This window comes from Pseudonaja textilis, chromosome Z (genome assembly GCF_049901715.1).
Source record: "Pseudonaja textilis isolate UNSWEBS1 chromosome Z, rPseTex1.2, whole genome shotgun sequence".
In the NCBI taxonomy this organism is placed as follows: domain Eukaryota; kingdom Metazoa; phylum Chordata; class Lepidosauria; order Squamata; family Elapidae; genus Pseudonaja; species Pseudonaja textilis.
This window is the reverse complement of record NC_142008.1, coordinates 121,947,799-121,955,035: the sequence shown is the minus strand read 5'-3', so window position 1 is coordinate 121,955,035 and position 7,237 is coordinate 121,947,799.

Here is a 7,237-nt window from a genome sequence, read left to right as displayed (position 1 = left end):
TGTATCTACTTAAAACTAACTGTGCCCAGACAACCTGATGTTCAGATAGATATGGAACTTTCTATATATATTTTTTTTAAAAGTATCAATAAACATATATTAAAAAAAAGTCAAATATCTGAATTTCGATCACGTGACAATGGGGATGCCACAAGGGTTGTGTGAAAAATGGTCGTCTGTAAAAAATGGTTGTAGGTCATTTTTTTCTTCTGCTGTTGTAACTTTCAAACGGTCACTAAATGAACCGTTGTAAGTTGAAGACTAACTGTACAGGGTGCGAAAGCCACTTCTTGAGGTTTGGAGTGAGAACTTCAGCCATTCTCAGTGCCCTAACCTGATGAATCAATCGGGCGCAAGAGTCAGAGCGACCCGTTCACATGACCAGATGGAAAAAGGGATTCGGCTTATACAGAATTCCACGTGGAAATTGCATCCAAATTACAGTGGCACTGAAAAAGGTGACATGACCGTTTTTCACTTATGACGGTAGCAACATCCCCATGATCACATGATCAAAATCCAGCAGCTTGGCCACTTATATTTATGACGATTGCAGTGTCCTTGGGGTCACATGATTCCCCATTTGTGCCCTGAGAAGCAAAGTCAATGGGGGAGCCAGATTCACTTCTCAAATGTGTTACTAACTTAACAGCAGTGATTCCCTTAACAACTGGCAAGGAAGTCCATAAAATGGGGCAAAACTCACTTAACTGTCTCACTTAGCAACCAAAATTTTGGGCTCAGTTGTGGTTGAGGACTACCTGAAATTAATAGAACTTATTTTTGAGTGGTGATAATAGAAACCAAGACTGAATCCAGAAGACATTCACAGGTTTTGACTGGCACGATACCAAGTATTACAATTGAGATTCATTTTGTCCCACAGGTGCTTTTTTGAGAGTCAACTGAATTTTCTGCGTTTTTTTCTTTGAAGAAAAAAACTCAGCTCTGACTGGATGGTAGAGCTGAAGAAGCTTCTTGGATGAGAAGCAAAACATCTTCAAAGAAAAAAAAAACAAAGTCCAATTGCCTCTTGAGAAAGCACCTTTGGTACAACCATGACCTGGATGACTGAGAATCTCTATAGAATCTCTATAGGCCATGGAGAAAAATGAAGTGAAAATAAAAGATATAGAGAGTAGAACAGCATGCATGGAGACTAACTTTGAAAGGATGGATGAGGAATTTAAAAATGTACTCAGAGAAATGGAAGACTCACTGGTTCATCTCGAGATGGACAAAGCAATGACGTATTTAAGGTTCCAGTATGTGGCTGAAGCAAAAAATGAAGAATTGGAACATTTGATGGCAGAAATATTGGCTGAATGGTTAGGAAAAGAAAAAGATGACCTAATTAAAGAGTTTGATGAGGTATATAGGGTTAGCACAAGCTACGCCAGATGCAACAACTGCCCAAGAGAAATCCATATCTGCTTCTCTAGGAGATGTCTGAGAGATTTAATTTGAAAATGTCTAGGGAGGAAACGATATCATATAAAGGCAGAGAAATTACGATTTTAAAACAAATTCCAAAGAAAGTGAGGATGATAAGACAAGATTATAAATTTCTAACTAATGATTTAAATAAAAAAGGAATCCAATTTAAATGGCTAATCCCAGAAGGGATGTTAATTATGTGGAAAGAGGAAAATCAAAATAGAATCGATAGAACAGGCCCAAGACTTATCAACAGCTCACAGATACAGATGGTCAATCCACTAAAGAAGAACTTAAAAGGAGACCACAGGAGGACCGATATCGTCACAGAACCCAAAAGGAACGACTTTCTCCAATTTCAGGAAGTGATAAACCACAACCTGGGAGAGGAGCAAATCCCACAACAACAACAAGAAGAGAATCGAATCATTACTAGGCAAAAATCTAAGCAGACGTAGATAAATGGTGGAGGGGAAGAAGTTGCTCTCCATCAATATAAATAGATTAAATTCAATATCAAAAAGAAAAAGGATATTTTCAAAACTTATTTGACATAACGCATGATATAATATGTCTTCAAGAAACACATATTTCGAAAATGATGAAAGAAATCTAATTTGTCCAAAATTAGGAAACTTTTACGGCACTGGCCGAATAAACACAAGAAAAAAAGGAATTGCAATTTACGTAAAACAAGATGTAAAGGCAGAATTAACCTGGTTGGATCCCCAAGGAAGAACTCTGGTTATACAAGTTTGGATAAACCACATCACATTTTTACTTCTAGCAATCTATGCCCCAAATGAAGACCAAGGAAATTTTTAAACACCTCCACCAAAAATAGTAGGCTTTGAAAAAGGAACATTTGCTTGATTGGCGATTTTAACTCCATTGCAGACTACCAAAAGACCATAGTAATATGGGAAAAACAAGAAGGGGAAAAGGGAATTTTCTATGGCATGTAAGGAAATGATGAAAGAGTTAAATTTAAAAGATTTATGGAGGGAACGGAACCTGGAAGAGAAACAATTTACATACTATTCCAATCCACATAAGATTTGGACTAGTATAGATATGGCTTGGATGGATTTGGATTTGGCTAATGAAATAAAAGAAATTAAAATCCTACCAAATGAATGGGCTGACCACAACCCAATACAGCTAATTTGGAGAGACAGGAGAGGAATAAAAAAAAGATGGACACTAAATACCCAAATAGTAAACGAAGAAGAGTATATCAATAAGCTGAAAGAGGAGCTAAACTATTTCCTAAAAGATAATAATGAAACAACTTCAAAACAGAATATTTGGGATACTATGAAAGCAATTATAAGAGGTACAACAATTTCCTATAATGCTATGAGAAACAAGAGAACTTCTGCCCGACAAAACGTATTACAACAACAAATCAAAGACTTAGAAATACAATTACAAAAAACCCCTAAGATCCAAGGAATACAAAACCAGTTAATATTAGCCAAATATAAGCTGAATTTAATTGAACAAAATAGAAGTTAGTTTGAGAAGGTCCAAACAAAATTATTTTGAACACACTAATAAACCAGGAAGATGGTTATCTTATAAACTTGAAAAAGAAAAGAGACTGATACACCAACTAATAGATGAGAAAGGCATACCACAACATGAGATTGAGAAGAAAAAAGATATTAAACTATTTTCAAAGATTATATAAAAAGGAAGAAATCAATGAAGACAAAATAAGAACTTATCTGGAGAATACGAATGATAAAACAATAGGGGAAGGAGAGAAAGAATTATTAAATAAGGATATTACATGGTCTGAGTTGAAATCTGCAATGGAGAACCAAAGTAATAATAAATCCCCTGGTCCAGATGGGATTCCAGTAGAATTGTACAAAGCTACAATAGAGTTAGTAGGGCCACTGATGCTGGAAGTGTTTAATGAAGTACTTTTGGCAGCCAAAATGCCAGACTCGTGGAGGGGGGTGTTGATTTCATTAATTCCGAAGGAGGACGTAGATGCCAGATATATCAACAATTATAGACCAATTTCACTTTTAAACGCTGATTATAAATTATTTACCTCAATTGTAGTGAATAGAGTAAAACAAGTTTTAAATTTATACATTCATGAAGATCAAAATGGTTTCCTTCCATCCCGCCAAATCAAAAATAATCTAAGAACCGTTATTGATGTCTTAGAATATTATGAAGTTCATCCAGAGAAACAATTTGCACTCATGTTTTTAGATGCTGAGAAAGCATTTGATAATCTACATTGGCACTTTTTAATACAAAATGAGTCTGGGCACTAAATTCGAGAACATTATTACAACAATTTACAACACCCAACTGGCCAACATACTAATTAATGGTGAACAAACAGGCCCATTAAACATTGAAAAAGGCGTCAGACAGGGTTGCCCCCTCTCACCCCGCCTATTTATACTTGCTTTAGAATCATTGTTAACGTGGATAAGACAAAACTCTGAAATCCAAGGAGTAAGGGTCAAAGCAGAGGAATATAAACTACAGGCGTTCTCAGACGATATGGTTTTCTTCTTAGAGGAACCCATGGAAAAAGGACATAACCTAATAAAAGAACTAGAACAATTCGGTTCAGTAGCAGGATTAAACATCAATAGAAATAAGACAAAATTAATGACTAAAAATCTAACAGAGAATCAGAGGAAAGAATTAGGAAAAAACCATAGGGATACAGGCAACAAAAAAGGTCAAATATTTAGGCATATGGTTAACACCACATAGTGAATTGCTCAAAGAGAATAATTACGATAAACTATTACAGCAAATTAAGAAAGACCTAGAATCCTGAAATAAGCTGCAGCTTTCTCTACTGGGCAGGATTGCCACGATCAAAATGAACATCCTACCAAAATTCCTTTACTTATTCCAGACAATTCCAATTAAATTACCCAATTTTTTTTTTGAAGATATAAATAAGGTAACACTTAAATTTATTTGGCAAGGGAAAAAAGCTAGAATCAATATTAAGGCTTTACAAGATGCAAAAAGTAGAGGGGGGCTAGCGCTCCCAAATTGGGAATTATATTATTGGGCAGCCAACTTATTATGGTTAAAAGACTGGGTTAATTTACTCAATAAAAGAACCTTAGCCTTAGAAGGGCATGACCTTCAGAGAGGGTGGCACGCATTTTTATGGGAAGTGGGGAAAACCAGTCGTATTTCCATAGACACCTTATTAGAGATTCATTAACTAACGAAAAAAATATGCAAAAAACATTATTTAAAAATTCCGATTTGGCTTTCAACAATGGAGGCAATGGTTCATCCCAACAATTTGGATATAACAAAAATGATTAAATATAAAGATTTATTAGACCCTCTAGGAAAATTAAGAACTTGACAGGATTTACAGGAACAGGGATTTAAAATTGACCAGTGGTTATATATACAAATCCATAGCAGATACAAACAAGATATCAAAGAGTTTGGAATCTATAGCAAATTACAATATTTAGATAAAATCTTATTAGGATCAAATAAAAAGAATATTTCCAAATTTTATAAATATTTATTGGAGGTAGAATTAGAGCAAGAGATAGTGAAAGGGAACATGATAACGTGGAGTAGGAATATTGGAAGAAGCATTACATTAACAGAATGGGAAAAGATCTGGAATAGAAACATCAAGATTATGAAATCAGCGGCGTACAAAGAAAATATGTATAAAATGTTATATAGATGGCACTTACCCCCTTCGAGGTTGGTGAAGATGAACCCTAACATGACCTCAAGGTGTTGGAAATGCAAAAGCACTGAAGGAACATTTTTCCACATGTGGTGGTCTTGTAAAACTACCCAAAAATTTTGGCAAAAAATCAGAAAATCGTTGGAGGAGATAACTAAAGAACAAATAGACTATAAACCAGAGTTCTTCCTGTTAGGGATCTCTGATAGATATTTATCCAAAAAGACAAAATATGTAATAATCCATATTCTAACTGCGGCTAGATTAGCGTTTGCTCAATGTTGGAAATCACCTCATACACTTTCAGAGCAAATGGTTATTCAGAAAATTTGTGAGTGTGCTGAAATGGATAAACTAACTATAGCGTTAAAAAACAAAGAGTCCTCAACATTTTACAACTGGGACTTATGGTATACTTGGCTTACACAGAGACCAATTATGTAAATGATATAGAGTAACTTAAACATAATGGAAAAGAGTAGATTGGATATGACGAAGAGAAATGATCCTTACAGTCTGTCACAAAAAGATACCGTTCGTTTTTAATGGTACTTTCTACCCTATTCTCCCTCCCCTTCCCTTCCCCCCTCTCCCTCTATATCTTTTCTTCTTCCCCCAACCGGCCCTTATCCGGTGTGTTAGGCCGGGTGTTTTCTTTCTTTCCCCCCCAGCCGTTTTCTTTCTATTTTGTAAATGTACCGTTGATGTTTTTTTAAACTGTAAATTCAATAAAATCTATTCAAAAAAAAAGAGAGATTCATTTGTTCCTGTAAACTCAGTAAGGAACAAAAATAGAGTTATGGCATATCACACACTCAAATCCACTATTTGCAGTATTTTATTCTCATGGTATTAGGCGGTTGCTAGTTGAAAATAACTTGATGGCACTTCATCGTCATTCAAATAGTATGTATTTTTTAAAAAAATTAAAATTGTCCGTGCTTGCTGTGCACATCTGCAAGTTTGTTTTAAAAAGATAGCCCATTATTTATTTAAAATAAATAAATATATAAGGTAGCTACAATTTTTAAAAAGCCAATCACTTTTCTGGAACGAAACCTGGAATTTAGATTTTAGAAAAGGCTTACTTTGCGAGGTTAGATAGAACACAGCTTCCAAAATGTACATCTGTGGCTATCAGTGGAAGGGGAAAAAAGCTTCCCCACTTTCAGAACTAAAATTCCTGCCTGCAAAAATTCTGTTTAAAATGATGCATAATCAAGTATTCCTGGCATATACTCAAGAAGTGATTGTAGCGGTGATTAAAAGGTAAAGGTTCCCCTAGCACAGTGGCCCCCAACTTTTTTTTGTGCCGTGGCCCGGTACTGGCAACACAAAATCATCCGCGGCCCTGTACCGGCATCAAAATCATCCGTGGCCTGGTACTGGCATCAGCATGCATGGCAAGGCGAGCTGAGCAACCAGCCAGCCAGCTGTCTCCCGCTTCTCCCCGCCACCTTCAACTCCTCCTTTGTACCTTGTGTCGATGGGCTTCGCAACGGCTTCAGGACGGTCGCTCGGCTCACCTTGCCATGCGTGCTGAAAGAATCCTCGCGCCTTAGTTTTGTTCGAAGCCGCCCCCCCTCTCGATGAAACTAAGGTGTGAGGATTCTTTCAGTACCCAAATGCCACTTTCTACCCGGAAAAGCTCACCGGAAGCACTTTTTCATCAAAACAAGATGGCGGCGCCCAGCAAACCGGTGGCCCGGTAGAAATTGTTCCCCGGACCGGTATCGGTCCGGGGACCGGTGGTTGGGGACCCCTGCCCTAGCACATATGTGATAGTTGTTTCCTGCTTTAGGGGGTGGGGCTCATCTCCATTACAAAGCCGAAGAGCCAGCGCTGTCCAAAGATGTCTCCGACATGGTCATCTGGCCGGCACGACTAAATGCTGAAGGTACACGGAACACTGTTACCTTCCCATCAAAGTGGTCCCCATTTTTCTACATGCATTTTTACGTGCTTTTGAACTGCTAGGTTGGCAGAAGCTGGGACAAGGAATGGGAGCTCACCATTAAGCGGTGCTGGGGATTTGAACTGCTAAACTGCCAACCTTTTGATCGAGAAGCTCAGCGTCTTAGCCAT